At 44.4% G+C, this 19,541-nt stretch overlaps 1 protein-coding gene across 11 annotated transcripts in view; it reads left to right on the plus strand.

Annotated features, from left to right (window-relative positions):
• Positions 1-19,541, plus strand: part of kiaa1217 (KIAA1217 ortholog) — a 111,102-nt gene that overhangs the window by 30,739 nt on the left and 60,822 nt on the right. The window contains exon 1 of one of the 11 annotated variants that reach the window (XM_071922407.2): positions 12,550-12,673. The exons of the other annotated variants lie outside the window; for them this stretch is intronic. The gene's annotated coding sequence lies outside the window, so the exon portion shown is untranslated. Of the gene's footprint in view, positions 1-12,549; positions 12,674-19,541 lie in introns of those variants that run through there. 11 annotated transcript variants of the gene reach the window in all.

The following is a 19,541-nucleotide window of genomic DNA, read 5'->3' on the forward strand; positions in this document are numbered from 1 at the left end:
ATTCTTTTTAGTGGACCGAAAGGGCACTCAGCATGTTTACTTCTTGGTTGACCCCTGACCTCTGTAAAAGGAAACTGATATGTCAAGTTAATGGCGTGTCCTGTCCACACATCGGAGTCGAACTTCCTCAAATTCTCTTTAGTTGGTTGCGAATTTAAATTTAGAAGCATCATGCATGTCTAAAGCTATTACTCTAGGATGACGCTGTTCATTTTGGATTTTCCTCTGAACTCTCTGCTATTGTCTCCAGCGCCACTTTACCGCAACAGCAGATTTCACTGCTTCAAAACTGCCCTTCTCTGTCCCAGTTTCCAGCACCAAGAGTGACAACTGATTGTGAGTGTATGCGGTGTGACAGTCACACAGCCCAGGGAACGACCAGGGTGAAGAAACTTTCATCTCTTGTGATACCGCTTTAAGACGAATCTCTTGAAGAGCTCTCACTGTGATCCGGTTATTATGAGAGTCTACAACATGCTGGTATGCTAGTCACACCTAGATATTTGATCCGTTTCTTAACTTGTGCTTAATCTGTCTCAAGAAAAAAAAAAACTTTTTTCTGTCAGTCAAAGATGGCTTAAGCGCATGCATTTTTAATACAACATTCTTTGTTTGAATATCACTCTCACAGCTAGAGAATTGTGGTGTATTCTCAATAGCCTGCTTTAACACTGTGATAGGATGACATGCAGAAAATAAAGACTGAAAATACGTTTCTAAGATGCCTGTGGGTTTGAGTTCATGGTTCCAACAGGAGCAACACATTACCCTTGTGTCTTAGCCAAGGCGCTGGCTCGTAAAGATTATTGATGATGTACACCATGTGATACGAGCGCTGAGCAGGTTGAGGCACTATTAAATCTCACTGATGTATAGGCTTCTTTCTCCCTCTCTCTCTCTCTCACTCTCTCTCCCTGTCCTGAGAGAGAGAGAGAGGCAGACAAACCCAGAAGAGAAATGAAAAAGTGGGAGGAGGAAAGAAGCAAGACAGAGTAGCTTCAAACTTTGCCTTTGTGTAATCCAGATGGGTTTTTTTTTAGCATCCATTGCGGCCAGTTGTTGGCCGGTGGTGTTGTGTTAGCTGTGTCAGTGTCTTTGTCTGTGTGTGTCTCTGTGTGTGTGTGTGTGTGTGTGCGGGTGCAGCCGAGTGCTGGGGGCTATGACACACACTTCATTCAGGTGCGTGTATCAACCTGCATTTAGTGAAGTGTGTATGTGGCAAGTTTGTTCGGTTGCTCATCTGAAAAAGCGTGTGTTTACCCAGAGTTGTAGCGACCTGTGCGGCTGTTAAGGAGTTTGTTATGGACCCCACTCATCTATCTCCCAGCCCTAACTAGGCTTTTTGCGTTCAGATCAGACAAAGCACTGATGGTTTTGTAGAAATCCTTTCACATCCTAAATTGCAGTCATTCCCAACACACAAATACTGCACTAGAAATACAGCTCAACTCCAGAAACAGTTTATATTTTTGGAAATTGTTTTGATCTTAATTTCGGATACCAACAAAGTTACATCTTTTTCGAGAATGTACTACTGGGTTATTATGACTGCTACGGTTGGGTGATATAGAATGACTGAATGACAGAGCGAGTGCTTTGTTTGGCAAATGACTTCTTCACACATAGTTTAAAAGATGAGTCAGTCAGAGCCCAATTGTGTTCCCTGGAGGCAGCTGTTGCCACGAGGGAGAGAAATCCCCTTTTCGGTATCTGTCTCATAAGAAAACTGATAATTCAGGCAATCCCCTCTGTTTGGGAAGTATGTCAACCCAGTCGGTGTTTGCTCATCAATAATCTAGAATCCGTTTATTTGCGATGGCAAACTGTTCCACTTTCTCCGCAGACTCAGTAGCTAGTGTGTGGTTTAGCTTTTAGAAATGGATGCCAGGAGTCTGTTTTTCTGGTCGCTAAATGTTTATGAGCTGCGCTGCTTCAGGCTTTGGATAGTGAATCAAAGTGGTAATGAAGGGTGTATTTAGAACTAGCGAGTCAAGGAGACTTTTCAATGGTATTGTAATATGAATGGATGGTATAGAATTGCTGACCTAAATTCTGTCTGGATTTTGACTAACCGTTTGTTAACAGTGAAGTCTGATCTGTGCTTGTCTCAGCCCTAACAAGGGCTTAATGCCAAACTAATCACATTGATTTACTCTGTATTACATAATGCATTTGAAGGATCAAGCAAATAGAAAGCGACCATAGAGAGTTAGGGAGCTTATTACTATTGATAAGAACTCAGATATTGTAATGGTGCTCCAGATCAACACCAAGGCAGCAGAGAGTGTGCAGAGCGTTTGTTTTTAAAGACTACTGATGAGAGAAATAGTGGATACAAATTATGTCAGGTGGTGGATCACAATACTGAAACAGAATAACCTACAGGTTGGCAGCCGTCTGTGCAGCCTAACTGTGGGTTAACACAAAATAATTGGGTCAATTTTGAATGTACCTCATTTGCTAGCAGAATAGGTAGACATTGTGCAATAATTGTCATGTGCTCAGTAGGGTCTCGGTCTGCCATAGTCAACTTAATGACTGTCAGATACAGAGAACATCCCTGCTTGCTCTGAAGCCATTAAGATCACTGTGACCCCTGTGCACTGAATTCTAATCTCCCGGTTGCACTGTGTGTTCTGTCAATGTAAGAAAATGGAGAGGACAAATTAATAACTGACAAAACTGCCCCTCCCATTTTATTCTCAATTATCTCTCTGACTTTGCCATTTTCCCTCTCTTTTTACCACAAATTCTGCAGCTGCGTGTCTTTTCACCTTGCCATTGCTTATATTCTGCTTTCTTTGGCCTTGCGCTGGTACTGGTACAATCCTTACAAGCACTGGAAGAATTTAAATATTCAAGGTATTACTTTTTCATAAGTGCCTGTCCTTGAGGCCCCTGTGTCTGTACTTCAGCATTAGCATCCTTGTGTGATACCTGTGAGAGGAAAGCTGTGAAGATGAAAAAAAAAATGAAGCATGGGTGCTTTTTTTATGCAAGAAATAGATCTGTTTTACTCCTGCTGCACTGCACTATGCACTTTTTGCACCTAGGAATAAAATGAACGTGTGTCTCATAAGAAATCTCTCATTTTCAGTTTCTGATAGTGAGCAGGGTTCCTGCCACTTTGTATATAATTACACCTAAGATGACTAAACTTTGACTCCAGTCAAGGTGTGGTGAGTTTCATCTACTCCATATCTGTGAGAAGTCAAAAGCTGCCGGCAAGTAATAGCGCCCCCAGCTGTACAGCTAACAAGGTTTCAAGTACTCTGACACAGACACTTGATTCATTATGCCTCTTCACTCTCCGTTTAGCTTTATGTCTCTCGTGCGGTTTTGTGAAAGTGTTTGATTTGACATTCATTCACTTTATCCCTGCTAGAAAAGCTCGTTCAATTAGACCGTGACTAAAAATTTCACTCCTTGCCAACTTTCTCTCCCTACATTTTAAACATGCAGATGGATTTGACAGCCGCCCTGCGCTTCTCCGCATCTTTGGGACATTCTTACAATATTAAACACTAGAAACATTGAACCAAGGATCAAATATACTCCTCCCCCACACCCACTCTTAAATCTGGGGATTTTTGAAAAGGGAAATAATGTGTTTTGACCGTGTGATGAAGTCATTGGTAAGACGTCAGCAGCTAAAGCTATCATGAGACTGACGCAGCGTTTCAGCCAGGCGGCTGAGCTGAGCTGTGGGGAGAGAATAGGGGGATTTCTGCTGAACTGATGTTAACAGCTGGAGGTTTAATACTTCACAGAAAGCTGGGCTGCACACCAGAAATTTGGGACACACTGCTTTTTCCAAATTCCCCACTTTTAGTTTCGGTTTTAGCTCAAGTCCTACGATGCTCATCGCAATTCATCACAAGAATTAAATCATGTGAAATATAAGTGAATATGCTGTCGGGTTTGTGGAGCAAGATAAAAAGATTTAATCCCTTTATCGCTATACTTTTGATACTTGTCTGACAGAGAGAGAGCGAGAAAGAGAGAAAATACGTTTTAAATCAGATAATTTTTGCTGTGCAAAAATCAATTGTTTGCACCCATAATATGTACAGTCTGTGTATCAACAGCAATTGTCTGCCTTGAATCATTCATCCAAATAACCATTTGTCGTGATCTTTCTCAGCTATTTGCTGAAGAATATAGATGGGTTGTGATAGGCATCAGAAACTCTTATCTAACATCCCTTGTTACATAATATTGGATTTCATATGAGCAGAGAGACTGGAGAAAAAGACAATGTTAGGCAGCGGGCTAACGGGGCCTGACTGGATGCCAGAGCAGAAGCTGTGTAACACCAGTCAGGGGAAATCAGTTTACATGGCAGGACGCATTCTAACATTGAGACAACAGGCAGTGAGGCAAGGATACAAATCAAATATTATGAGTGTGATACTTGTGGAAGTAGGAAAGTGTGTGTGTGTGTGTGTGTGTGTGTGTGTGTGTGTGTGTGTGTCTGCCCGCCCCCCTGGCACCGGCCCATGTTCGCACACACATTAACACATGCATGGGTGTGCTGGTGAGGACAGCTCATGCATGGAGGTGCCTGGGTGCTGATGGTGACACGGTGTGGATGTGCGTCCGTCTCTGCAGGCCTCCTGTTATTAGAGAACAGATGCTGGGCTGCTGGGCGACCTGTGCAGCTCTCTGTAGACCGTCTGTCTCAACCCTGTTCAAACACCCGGGGCCTGTCAGCACCCTGCTGGCCCGGGCCCGTCCTCTCCCTAAAGCTCTACATGGCTATCTGTAGTCCTAAAGGTCACCTCTCTCTCTCTCTCTCTCTCTCTCCTCCCTCTCTACTGTCCTGTCTCTGACCTCATCAGGATGAGACGCCCAAAAAGGGGGACTCGGTATCGCTTTAGAGAACGCTCCTAACTTTGATAAACATCTAATAAAAACATATGAACGATTTGGAGCAACTGGAGGAGAGTGAAATCCAGAATTGCTCGTCACACTTGAGTAACAACAAACAATTCATAGTTTACTTGCAGGATGAAATGATTTGTTTTCCTGCTGTGTATGTGGGAGTTGTCAGGTGTGGTTCGCCTTAATTTACACTTCCCAGTTTATTTTCAGATGTGCTGCAGAATCTATGAAGTTAATTTTACTCAAGTCTTGTCAACTGCAGTAATTGGTGAGGATAGAAGATGAAAGAGTGGGATTTTAGTCATTAAATGTTCTAATGATTTAATCAAAGACAGGGTCAGAGATGCTGGTGAAGCCATGGGCCAGTAACAGCAAGGGAAATGCAGGATGATGCCTAACTGTGACCATCTAGAACCATAGAAGTATAAGTAGTGAGGAAGCAGTCAAAACTCATTTCTCTTTACTGCTTCCTCTCTCGCTCTCTTTATGCTCTTGCTGAGAGTATATTAATTGTGATTGCGACTAAATGTTTCTCACCACTGCATATTTCATAACGCACTTGTTTGTTATTGTGTGAACCCCTGGAGTCATTTGACAGGCAGACAGGGAGCTTCACTCATATCAATGGGAAGTCAAGAAGTGAAGGGTATGCAAAGTCTACTCTTCACTGATCGAGGTCCACGGTGCACAACGAGACAGTTGGCAGTTAATGTGATGTGCAACCAACAATCAACAATTATTCATTGTTGATACAGGCCATTTTCCAGAATACCAACAAAGAGTGCTTTTCTGATAGACAAATGACTCATATCTTTATGGCCGCCTTATCTCTGAACTCCTTCTAGCCATGTTTAGCATAATAAATATTTTGAAAAGCAGATGCAAAACCGTCATGGCTAATTGCAACTAGTGGCAAAGCTCCCTTATGGGGAACGCATATTTGTTCATTTTTCTTTTGAAACCACATAAGGTGTCTCATGAATATTTTAGTCTTATTATCCCTAGCCATTCTGAACACACAATAATAAGAACAATAATTTTCATGTTGCATCAGAGGACACTAAAGTGCACTTATGTGCCATACACAATTAAGCTAAATGCATTTTATCTCCCTGCAGCCAACCCTGATTTGTGATCTTATTTCTCTGTCTAGAAAAGATGTATTTAAAGAGATTACTCGCTATGCTATACGTGCAATAATTTAAAAGTAATATTCAGTGTTATATTACAGAGGCAGGGTAAGAGAGGGAGAGAAAGAGATGGACAGATGTGGAGCCAGGTGGGAGAGGAGAGGAGGCTTGTCTGACAGGTTCACTGCCCAAACCAGCTGGTGGCCTAGCGCTTCTGCCATCTATCTCTTCACCTCTCTCTCTCTCTCTCTCTCTCTCTCTCTCTCTCTCTCTCTCTCTCTCTCTCTCTCTCTCTCTCTCCCTCTCTCACTTTTGTCATTTGCTCCTGGGACTCGTGTTCTTCTCCTCTCTCTTTCTTACCTGTATTCCTCATTTCATTTTCTGTTTCTCTGTCTCCTCCTATCTTCTTCTCTTCCACTCCTATCTTCTACCCCTCTCTTCCTGTAACCGTCTCTCATGTATCTCTCTACTTCCCTCGCCTCCTGGCAGGCTAACAGTCACTCCGGTTTAGATTCTGATGTTCAGTGACTAGACATTATTATTCTGCCGTATCCGTGCTGTGTCTTTCCTGAGTTGGAGCTTATTGGACCATGGGCAATATGATGTGATCAGCATCAATACAGACACTCAAACCAAAATAAAACTTCCTGTGAATGTGATGAGAGTGCAAAACAAGAGGGCATTGACTCTTTCTGTTGCTATAGCTATCCAGGAAAAGTTGAGTGAACATGCATGGTCTTTCTCAGCACCGCCCCGCCTCACATGACTCGTCGGTTCATGCTTCACATGGAAACGCATGCGGAAACACACGGTCAAAATTACATAATTGTGGCCAAAACAACTGGCCACATCTGGGAACCTGACATTTGAAACAACACGGACGCAAACGTGCCTCTGTTCAGGATTGGCCGGATGAAGAGGAACTGGAACCGCATCCAGATTGCAGTGGGGTTTTGCTTGTTCGGGGGTGTGGAGAGCTACATTTTCCTACAGCACCACTAAAGTGCTGGAGTTATCAGACGTGTGGTCGTCATGAGAAGCGTGAAAAGCATGAATGCTGAAGTATGCGGATGGCATGTCTGCGTTTATATGGAGCTTGCGTGTGTCTAGCCACACAGAAAGCATGTACCAGGCATTACAGGTACATTCATTCACACCCGAGAGCTGCCCAGTTGCACCACTGTCTTCTCCAGTTGGCCACTGAGCAGCTCCACTGGAACAAGTGGTGTTTAAGTGCTTTAAAGCAGCTGTATACTTGTGAAGGTGAACCACGTGTCGAGCATGTATATGCACGTGTGTATACTCCCTGCCACTTCGTATAGTTTGTTAAATGGCACATGATAGACATATTTGCATGTAAACAGAGGCAATCAACCAGAAACGGAAATGTAGGCACATTGCCACAATGCAACACAACCAATCATGTAAACTAATTGCACACGGTCACGCCATGGAGGCTGGGTTGTGAAGAATTCAACTAGTTCGTCCAGCACACAGCGGCGGCCGAAGGCGATGCAGTGCGACGGCAATTTCTCTGCAAATGTGTTCCCTTTGTTTGTACTGTGATTTTGTTTCTGCGGCAAGTATACTGACAGCTTTACTCAAGGGCAACCTGACAGTAGCTGTTGAGGGAGGGAAGCCCATTTCTCATTCGCTTTCCTCACTAACATTTATCTGTCTGTGAGTTTCTAACCTGCGATCTTCAGATCACAAGCCCGCGTTTCAACCCTTAAGGCTTCTGCCGCCTAGCTGGGTCTGACGTAGCCGCCTGGCACTCAGCCTCTGCTTTGTTAAGCGGTGATGGTTTTGTTGACCGATCCTTGACTCTCCTGTCCCCGGCTTTTCTTCTCTGAGACCGACTGACTGTGGCCACTCATCGGCGTTAAATAACACACTCACATTATCTCCGGAACGCAATCTGTCCAAACCCATCTTCACGGATGCTGCCACTTGTATGTGTGTGTGCCCACACAGCGACGCAGACAGGCAGACAGACAGAAACAGAGTCATGTGACCCCTCTGACCCTCTGTACTGTGTTCTCCGGGTGAGTTTGCGTGCTGCTTGTCTCATTGTTCCTCTCTGTCGCTGCTGCAGAGGGCTACAGGACAGTCAGACTGGCCTCATAGTGTCACATTCGCTTCACTAGCCCGGGCCTGATCTCACACCTCTCACTTCACATTCTCATTACTCCAGGCTCTTATTAATTTATTTAATCAATAGCTGTTTAAATTCTCCTCCCCAGAAATCCGTGGCGGCAGGCAGATTCACCAGGCCATAGGCGCCGATTCCGTGGGTGCTTCCGGGCCCGAGCACCCATGGAGAAGGCCGAGCACCCACGGGGAAAATGCACTTGATAGGCCTACTGTATATACGCCAGCGGCCAGGGCCAAATTTACATTGATTTGATAGCAAACTCCAGCCGCTGCACGGCATAGCCCACGTTGCAAAACAAGTTGATTGTAGCCTATACTGTTATGTTGCGTTCTTTATGGGTGTACTATAGCAGCGGTGTCTCACAGCCACGGTGGTGTCGGATTGTGTTGGATTGTGCACTTGGCCTATGATCTATGTTCATGTGAGCCTTTTTACTAAATAATTTCGGTGGCATTGATTATTATTTTCCATGCGTTTCATGGTGTGTATCGTTAGTTCAAATTTTGATCTCCAATGTGTGTGTGCGTGTGTGTCGGTCGCTGTTAATTTCCTATGGTGATGAAATGCGTGCGTTTGACTACTTTTTCCAAATCCGTATAGCAACAAGGGGGGTGGGGCATTCAACTGTTTTGAGCACCCACCGGCAGAAACATAAATCGGCGCCTATGCGCCAGGCTGCTACTTATGAGCATGGGCTGTTATATCTTTCTACCGACTTAGATGTGTTTGTGAAGGGTTGAATGCAGGTTGTGATATTCAGTGCTGTGCTGTATGGATAGTATTTGTATAATATAAGCATGGTTGTAATCTTCAGACGGTTCTCAAATTGGCAGAGTCATTAATTCAGAACTTCAGTAAGATCTCTCCTCATGCACTTCTGGAATATTTGACGCTGACTCAGATCATGCTAGTCCAGTGGCTCCGCTGTTGCCACTAGCTAAACTACCCAGCCTTTCCCCATGTGGGATTATGAGACTGGCTTTAAAATAGAGAGCAGCGGCTCACTGGGGCTTTGGATGATTTGAGGCTAAATATATGTAAAAGGCAGCTTGGTCCAGGAGCTAGAGTGGGATCTGGGTGGATGGGAGCCAAGGCCTTTGGCGCCTCTCAGGAAACAGTTTTGCACTCTGTATCAGTTTGATGCCCTCCAACCCAAACCTAATGTGATCCAGCAAGACACTGACTCTGAGGTGCTGGGTATTGAACTGAAAACTTTGAACTGAAAGCTTTGCAGCCTTTGCCCTTAACTGTCAAATCTATAGTTAAGTTTTATTTTTCTTTATTGTAGTATATAAGCACACATAAAAGAGTCACAGAACGGTGGTAGTGTGTTGGGATAACATGCAGGTATAGCCGACATGACCTGACTCCACATACTGAGTATAAGAATTGGATTTAACATGGACTGAAACAATCAGGTAGATTTGATTCATAGTATACTGACATCAGGCAGCTTTGCAGCAATACAAAATATGTATCCAGAACATCAACTACAATAGTAAAACTGCTTAAAACATCTTATATTCTGTGATAAAGGTTATAGAAATGATTTTAACTATCTTTACCATTCTAGTATCTTCACAGATAATCATAGAATCAAATGCTTCTTTGAGTGAATAAGTGACAAACTCTGACATCCTTATGGCATAGCCAAAGGGAAGACTAAATATTTCACAGGTATTGTGATCATCACTTCACTTAATGTTTTCCCACTCTACAATGATGGAGGGAAAACTGACAATTGTGTCACAAAAGTGTCTTCTCAGCTCATCCAGTTTTTCATTTGTATAATTTGTGTTTAAAACTCGTGTCAATATAGCTTTTTTTCTTCATCTTTACCAAACTTCACTATCGATCCTGGCACTGTTTTTCCTCAGTCATGTAAGGTGTAAGACTGTTTTTTCCTAAAAGTTGTCTTTCAGCTGATGCTACTCAACCCATTCCTCTCGGAGTCTGCTGGCCTGTGTGGTAGTCAGTGAAAACATAGCCTACCGACTGCCATTTTACTCTCTTTACTCAAGTCATATTATACAGTCACAGTCTAATTCAGTCTCCTCCAAGACAAGCAGGTGGCTCATTCAGCGGGTGACTGCAGAATCTTTTCCTCAATAGCAGACTGGCAGAGGCTTCGGCACCAAACTGAATAGCTTCAGGTGTAATCCTCACCTGCTCTGTCACTGTTAAATCCAAAGTGTTTTGATTTATTATGTCTCTCCTCTCCATTTGTTTGGGCTCCTTTCAGCAGTGGAGGGATTTAGCTGCAAGGGATTAGTCAAAGTGGGCCCCGCTTATTGTGTTTGTGGGGGGACAAAGTGATGTCAAGGCATTTCCTCCTCACCAAAACGCATCCAAGTGCATGCTCACGTGCACATGCAGGCTCACACATACACACACATACACTTGTGTGCAATTCATCGCGCCTCACTTCTGTTATCTGCGCCATAAATCACTCTTTGCTCCGAGTCAACATCTGAGACTCGGCAATTTCTCAATGTGGTTTTGCCTTTCTTCACGCAACCCCCTCCCCCTTACCGTAACCCACCTCATGCAACCCACACTCTTTGTTGTGTGTTAGCAGCAGAGGAGAAGGATGCTGATACACCAAGTCTCCATGCCGGCACACCTGAGACACAGAGTGACAGAGCATATTTTCTCTTTTCATCAGAGGCGTATCATCTGCTGTTTTGTAGTAACTGCTGCTTTGAAGTTTTCGTTGTTTTGTGTAACTGGGCCCCCAAACAATGTACCAGTCTTCCACCATACAATCCTGCCTCTCTTAGTGTGTGTGTGTATGTGTGTGTGTGTGTGGATGCATGCTGAATGTACACAGTCACGTCTGTCAATGTGGGTTTGCTCGTGCTTGTGTGTGAGTGTGTGCGTGTGTGAGTGAAAGAAAAGTGGTCTGTCGAGGAGAGCGGCCTCCCCGCTCCAACACATGGTGCCCAGACTAAACAACAAGATGAATGTTTCCAGAATCCAAGCTGGCATGGAGGCACCCCAATCCGCCTGTGTGGCTTGACTGACTGACTGAATGACTTGTATTCAGAGCGGAGGAAAGGTGAGGAAAATAGAGGAGAGGAGAGGAGAGGAGACGAATAGAGGGGATAGGAAAGGAGACGAGAGAGGTTTAGTTTGTTCATATCAAGTTTGGTCGCAATTCTTAAACCACGTTTCAGCCTCTGTACTCACTGCAACATACACTGAGAAGATGTACACCTCAAACCTGCACATGTTATTTGTTTCCAAAAAGCTTTGTCTTGGAAAACGTCTACAGTGTTCATGGTGAGGCCGGTTACAACACATGTTTTGAGTTATACCAGCTACCAGTGACTCTAAGTTCGGTCTGACCTCTTCCAGCTCCAAATGACCGCCACAACCCCCTAGGTGTCCCCCGTCACGAGACGATGGAGCCGATAACAACACCAACAAAAGCCCTGTGTGCTGCTGTCAACCTGTCTCCTCCCACACTTCACCTCTCACCTCTCACCTCCCCACCCCCCACATCACACCTCCACCCTTTTTTTTTTTCCAGCCAGAAGAAGAGCTGGACTGGGGCTAGGCTGGTTTCGGGGAATTAGAGGTTGGGGCTTTGGGATAGCGAGGGGGGAGGGGGTTGGGGGGTGGTTGGGGGGGGGGATTGAGGTATCGGTGGTGAAAACGTTTGGCAGACTATGGGGAAGGCGCCTTGTTTTGGAGACAGAGCCATGAGGCTCTCTGGGGGTTTGGATGGGCTGAGCCTCATTGCGGTTTGTAACAACAAACTGTTGGATTTGGAGAGAAAGTTCCAGACACACCCCCAGCCCTTACTTAATGCTGCTGCCCCCCTTTCCTCGCGTCTGAAAAAGTGTATCTGTCTCAGTAAGACAAGCCAGCAAGAAGCCCCCTCCACGTGTTTTTCTTTAGCCAACCAGCCCCTCTCCCATCCTTTCCCTTCATCTCTCTCCCCTCCACTTTCTGTCCTCTTCCTCTCTCCTTCTCTCCTGATTTTCTATTGAGGAGAGCCAGAGTTTGGATAGTGCCAAGAGGTTAAAAAACCTTAGTCAAGAGGGAACACACACACACACGCACATGCACACACACAGGCACACAAACGCCCGCATGTGACAAGCCCGCGCTGAACAATGGCTGTTGGCTGAAGGAGAGGAGTGGGGGGTGGGGGGGGGTGGGGGGCAGCCTCCGTTTCTTGGATGGCCTGATTGGAGCTAGCATAAACAGCAGCCCAGGAAGTGCTGAAGCAAGAGAGGGAGGGAGAGAGACAGAGAGAGAGTGTGTGTGAGAGAGAGAGAGAGAGAGAGAGAGAGAGAGAGAGGGAAGGAGGGAGGGGGAGCAGTGGAAGTGTGCAGAGCTGCCGGGAGAGAGGAAAAAGTTTTGGGGCTGCGACGGTGTGGTAGTTAGTGTCACTCTGTTTGTGTGTGTGTGTGCGCGTGTGTGTGTGTGTGTGTGTTTTCAAGACTTTGGCTTTTCTACCAGGACATACTGTGTGACAGATAACCACAGAGGAAGGGTGAGTAGCTGTGTCTCTACATGTTGATATACACACACACACACATGCACACAAACATTCTCTCTCACGCACACATGAGCACATAAATGCACAGATGCTCAGTCATACACATGGTAGTACTCACACACACACACGGGGCGCACATTTCCACACAACACACATTTTTTCTCTGTCTCTTTCATACATGGATTAGAATTTCTGTATTCTAAAGCATACTGAATATGTTAACAGCTTTGGATGACTTGAGAAGTGTTTTTGTTGTTATTATTGCTTGCAGTATCATCTGAATTCCAGATGGTTTGTGAATGCCATTCAGTACAGTGTTGTTAATGTGTTTGCTGTTTGCTGATGGTTTTCCCTGGCTCTGAAAGCTGCTTGTTGTGCATAGCTGTTTTTTTTGTGGTGCCTTGAACTGCAGCCAGCCATTCAGTGCGTGAAGCGAAAGGGGACCATCTAATGTGTGTGTGGCTGTGTCTAATTAAGCTGATGGGGAATAAGAGTGGTGAGGGTCAGACCGTGAGAGGCTGAACTTACCAAACATTGAGAGCCGTTGCATCACGGTTGCTTTCTCTCATGCAAACCATCACTCTTCTCTCACCCTTTAGATAAATCATCTCAGATTCAATCTTTACACAGAACTTTTCTTTATTGTCTACCTCTTTGCTACCTCTGAATCTCATCTCCCTGTCTAGATCGCAGGGAAATGGCATCTTCGGAAGATAGCAGCTGATAGTGGTTCAGATTTATCTTAGGTTTGGCCATGTATGGTGATGTTTGCTCTCTGGATCAAATGGATTGCTGAATTTTCCCACCGGGGAGATGCTGCATTCCTCCTCTCAAAGTGAACATCAGTGTCACTGTGCAACTTCAAAGACACTGTGGTACTCCAGTGTCACATTAATCTGTTAACGGTGTGGTAAACGGTGAACTATCTTGAGGTCTGATAGATATGCCCATCTCTAGGGGTTAATTTTACTGTTTGTCATACTGCAACTAGTGTAAAATTACAAGTGTTTTGCCATGTTTTAACAAGCATCGCCTATTTTCCTGTCTGGAGCTTTCTGATACCCTTGGAATTGCTCGGAGTTTTTCCGCTGTTAAGTAGATTTGCATCTGGAGAAGGTCGGCCTGCCCAAGCTTAGGCGTATGGAAAAATCAAAGTTAATTTCACAGCTATTCACACATAAATGTTTGATTTGAATCTCACTTAACATCAGATTTGGTTTCATATGTCTATTTATCACCATAAAATCATCAATCCGGAGGCAAACATCCGATAAATAAAATAACCGATTAGCAAAATCAACATCATATCAGCAAAACTTTTTAAAAAATAGATTTCCTTGTTAATCTTGTTCTCTTTTAGTGCGCTTCTTTTTCCACTGTTTCTTTGGCCGCAGAATGTCAATGTAACATTAAGGGAGCCTGACAGAAATCAAAGACTTTTTTGCCTGAATAGCAGGAGTTTTTGATATTTTATTCTGGAGTAATGCAAGTCTTTAGTTTCTGCAACCCTTGGTTTTAACACTCAGACGTTCAGTGAAGGGAGTGATTTGTTGTGTCTCTTTCAGCGACGAGTATATCAACTTCAGTTCCCCCGCTGGGTGGGTAGGTAAGCAGATCGGAAAGGAGTGCCTCGTCAGAAAGACGGATGGGCTTGCACCCTCGCACCCCTTCCAGAGCCCCCAAACCTCATCCTTCATCACTCATCCCAGCACTTTGACAGAGTTAGACTGTGTCTCACAAGTTTCCTCCATGCTTCACTCTTTGCTGATGTTGCAACATGTCAATTTCTCAAAAGAGCAGAGGAAACTGTTATTAACTGAAAGGCAATGCCTTCACTGCCAGTTTAATTCAGCCAAGCTATTTGTCTAAGTGCTAGCATATGAGGTGCAGTGATTTTGGCAGTGTTTTTACAAGCAAAGGCGCACAGTAGCGCCTGACCATATGCCTCCATATGCCTGTTATCATTATGAGACACTTAGGTTACGTCTTGACCACTTGATTACCTGGCTGGACCGCTCAGTTGCATCAGTATCAGATCTGTGCTGGAGATCAAGCACTAACCTGGGCCATATGTATTAGCTGATGCAGATCTGGGCTGTGGAGTTTGATGGCTGCCACGGGACATTGAACTCAGTGGAAACACACCTGGACCATGGCATGTGGCCGAGTTGTACTGAGGCAGGGGAAGGGAGAGGCCTGAACAGGTGTTTCTTCACCAAGCTGTCTGCAGTGTCATCCCTCATTTGGCCCTGAACCAAGTCATGTCACGTCTCATTGAGCTTCAGGGTTTGATCAAACCTCATTACAGGACCTTTCATTTCAGCTCCTATTGGTGGGTTGAGTTTTGGATATGATGAAATGCTCCCCTTGAAGAAGCTCCCCAAGGTGTACGTGTTGTGTGTGTGTGTGTGTGTGTGATTGTGTGTGTGTGCGTGTGATTGTGTGTGTGAAAACATAAATAGATATAGAGAGAGATAAATGGGGAAGAGAGAGAGAGAGAGGGAGTGAAAGAGTGCTATGAACATACATTTTGGAACAAGCAAGACCACTGCTGATTTCCTTGGTCCCACCAGGTCCAATCACTTTATGTTCTAAGGTTTAGATAAATCCTGCCTGCCTCACCTCACAATGTTAGGAACAGTGAAGTCTTCTGTGCTGGTTTTCCATCCATATGTCAGTTTGAGACTCCACTACTTTACATAACCTTTATGCAAATAACATACTGAAAATTTTACCTTCTTGGCCACAGCAGTCTGAATCTCTCAATTAGTTGTGAATAATTGATCTCATCCTCTAGGGAGATTTTTGGTCAATTCCATCTTGTCAGCTGCTCAGACTGGAAGCTGTCCTCATGGCCAAAACAACTTGAGTCTAATAGAGGTGGGAATGATAGGAAGGGATAATCAGACAAAATCTCCTCCACATTAATCAACTAATACCCATTGTACATTGACCTCATTTTGAACCAAATAATTTTCAGAGGAACAGATGAAGACACTTTCTGAAAATCTTTTATTTCTGGAATGAAGGTGGAAAAGCATTCTCTTTTAGCCAAAGGGGCCAAATTTTCAACCTCAACGTAAGTGAACACCTTATCTCGGCGCTCTTAAAAAGGAACAGAAGATAAGCCATTTCCATTTCACAAATAGACTTTTTTACGTTCCTCTTGGATGCGGATGAAATAACTTTCTGTCAGCCGCTAATGGCAACATTTTAATGACTTGTGCCTTGAAAAGTGACAGACCAGCAGAAAATGGCTTAATAAGGCAGTGATTCGTAGTTCAACTAATAATGCTTCATTAGTGTCAGTCCTCTCCGTTTTTCCTTCTTTCCCATGCCCTTTTTATTTGATATTCATAATTGGTCTGGGAATGGAATGATTTTTTTTTTTTTTTTACCACAGGAAGAAATAAGAAGTAAAGAGGAAAAGAGGCTCCCACAGTTAAAATTCTCATACTGAACAAGTTTGGCCACAAGTACAAATCTTAAGATGCAAAAAATGCCTTTTTGATAGGAATGCACTGCGGTTTAGAGTTCTCTATTAAATAGGAGGCACATACAGTAGAGGAAACAGGAGTGGTATGGGAAGGACGCTCCAGTTTCTCGGGTGTCCTAGTCTTTTGTCATTGTGCTGTTGGGCAATGGCGGAGGCTCAGACCTCAGTATTTGCCGAAGTCCGCACTGTAGGCTTGGCTGTGACAGGGATTATCCATAGAGGAAAATCATGCTTCCTATCATGACGTGGATGCTGGTGGAGCTGATGGAAAATTTGCCAAGACATGAAATTAGTTGGGTTTTTTTTGTAGGCCTCTCTGCAGAGAGCAAGTCTCCATTCAGGAAATTCACCATGGGTTAACCAACAAATGGGCGGACCTCATGGGAGTACTATAAAACATCTGGTAATTGGTCATATATATTTCTTTCTTCAGGGAAATATGTGATCTTTTTTTATTGTGAACATGTTCCAAGGCCTACTCAGCTTAGAAGACACAAAAGGAAAAAGAGCCAATATCTCTTCTTCTTCCTCACTCTTTACACCCCAAAGACTTTTATAGGCTCCACATACTTCAGCAGCTCCACCCAGCCACTGAAGTCATTTGTCTGACCATCTCCCTTTTCTTTGGCAGCGAGGAGGAAGGGGGGTAAGACAAATGTTCCCCACCCACACACAGGCCCAGACGGAGGAGGGAGAGACACAAGCACACATAGACACCGCTCTTCAGCCGCTGTTAACCCCCTCCATCTCTTTTCTCCCAGTGTAAACATCACCCCCCCCCCCCCCCTCCTGTCCGTCCTCTCCCTTAGGCATTTAGTTTAACATGGCACCTCCTACTACACACAAGAACGTACGCACAGAGCTGTTTGTTCAGATGAGGGACATGCTTTCTGCACACATAAACATGAGTTGCATGGACATGTGGAACTTTGTTTTGTCCGTCAATCTACAGCCATCTCCGCCCACTATCTGTGAAAATAGTCGTTCCTGAAGCAAGACCGGAAGAGAGTGTGAGGATGATGAATAATATCCAGTGTGGTTGGTTGGTGTGACGAGGCCAGGCTTATGTCAGTGGGACGATGAAAGTTCCTTGCACTGATAGTGATAATTTGCCTTTAATTGACAAGCTGCAAATGCTAATATCTGGAGGCGCCCTTATGTGTCAAGCCTGTATAATTGGAACGCCATTTGCTTTCGTCATTCTCCATCCAACTCTGGAAGCGCTCTGGGTTGCTCTGTCCTTATAAAGAGTCGTTAATTAAGAAGAGTCTGAATTTGAGTGTTAAAGCTGGATAATCCCGATAAATATGGATGAGCATCTGTCCTGAGCCCTGTTTAACAACTTCCTATGGCTTGTCCTTTTTCTTCAGATGTTGGCATTTTATGTGTGTTCTCCATCGTCCGCCTGCTAATGAGTCATTATCGCTGTGTGATTTCGTAATTACCCCTCTGCCTGACGAATTCTGTATCACATTTAGCCGCAGTCAAGTTTTCGAAACTCACTATTTCTGGAAATATTCTGCAAAGCCTGAGATACGCAGGATGTTTTTGTTAAGCCGGGCTATTCTAGGTGCTCCAGCTACCTGAGCTGTGGAGCTGCATAGGGAGCTTTGAGGAAACCTGCCTTCTGTCTCTACATGGTCTGTTTGGTCTGTTTTGAGAGCTCCTTCCTGCTCTGACTGATAAATAGACAGGACCGTGTAAATACTGGACGACATCCCAGGAGAGCAGTGTAATGAGTTTCCAATAAAACCATTTCAAGGTAAATATAACCACAGATTTACCGAGAGGAGGATGCAGGGAGAAAGAGAGAGAGGGAGTTGTTATTTTGGGTGTAGTGTATTGGGGTGAGAAGGCACGCAGAATCAAGTCTAGTATGATGTGAGGACTGTGTTTAAGTGGTAATATGATTATACACGTGACACTTCTTAACTTGGAATCCTTCCTGCCGCAGCCGAGGACGTAGATTTAGTCACACATGATGATTCAGTGGATATAACATTATTGGCAGTGAAGTTATGTGAATGAACAGTGGAAGTAATAGTAGTTCCGTAGCAAATTTCATCTCCATTCTCGTCCACACCTCCATCACAAATAACTCTCTGAATAAGAACCCTTTCTCTCACTAAATGACCGGAGGTTTTCAACTGTTTTACCTCCAGATCTTCCGGCCCAGACTGCACTCCTGTGCCAGTGAGCTGTGCTACCCAAGGCTCCGCTCAGAGTAATGAAAGCCATCTTGTAAAACCTGACATTTTCAATGTTGGAGAATGTCTTTTGCCTTTCCATTTCCCCTCAAAATCCTGAATGGGTTTCCGTTGTATTGCCAGTGTTGATAAAAGCGAAATCTGTCCACTGTGTGAATATATTTTAGTAATATTTTAGCGATCGTTATGGCTGAAGATTGTGAGGTCTTGGCTCTGGCTATATTTTCCTTTCCAGATTGGCTAATAGTGATCATAGTTCTGTGATTTTTTGACAAAGTCACAGGATGTGTTGGGAAACTTTATATATTATTTAAACCCTTAAATCTTTACACATCATATCTGTGTTACGAGGCAGTTATAAGGTTTGTCAGTCTGTCTTTACAGTTCCCACACAATGGTGAAAGCTATGGCCAGTGATTGGTTTACTTGGATTTTCCATGCCCTGAAGATATCCCACTGTGCTTGCACCTTAAAATTCAAAGCCACAGAATATTCCACGACGTTCTGACCCTTTCCGTTGGTGTTTATAATGGCAGGAAGAAGGGAAACAGCCCCTTAAAGACACAAGCAGGCGGAGGGCGACACACATACACACACACCAACACACACAGTTCCGTCCCTTGTGCCCCTTATCACCTTTTCTTAGGACTTTGTTTTCGAAGTTTCCTTCCCGTCTGGGTTTCCTTCCACGAGAGTGTGTATCCTCCCCGGCGGCAGCACAACAATGCCCTGCTTCATTTCAGCTCCCCTACATCTGAGACTGCTGGAGCCACCGGGCTGCCAGAGACATGCTAAAGCCATTAGGTGGTGGATGACGGCGGTTAGCCACAGAGGCATCGCAAATAACCATCTCACTACGTACATAATGAACCCAGGGGAAGGAATGGGGTGCTGTATCGGAGCTATCTGCATGCGTGTGCAGGCGCAGCTGTGTTGAAATGTGGCGTGTTGCGTGTCCGACCGGCCGGCTGCCAATCAAACATCGAGACTCTCAAAAGGAGGAATGTGCCTTACATTACTTGTTCACAAATTAAGATATCAATTCATATTACCCTCTGTTACAGTTTCCTGTGAACTCTGGATTAACCAAAAGCTGCTCAATATCTGTCACTCTGACAGATCCCAGCCACGGTCGAGGGAGCCTCTATTATTAGACTCC

This window comes from Centroberyx gerrardi, chromosome 22, assembly GCF_048128805.1.
Source record: "Centroberyx gerrardi isolate f3 chromosome 22, fCenGer3.hap1.cur.20231027, whole genome shotgun sequence".
NCBI lineage: Eukaryota > Metazoa > Chordata > Actinopteri > Beryciformes > Berycidae > Centroberyx > Centroberyx gerrardi.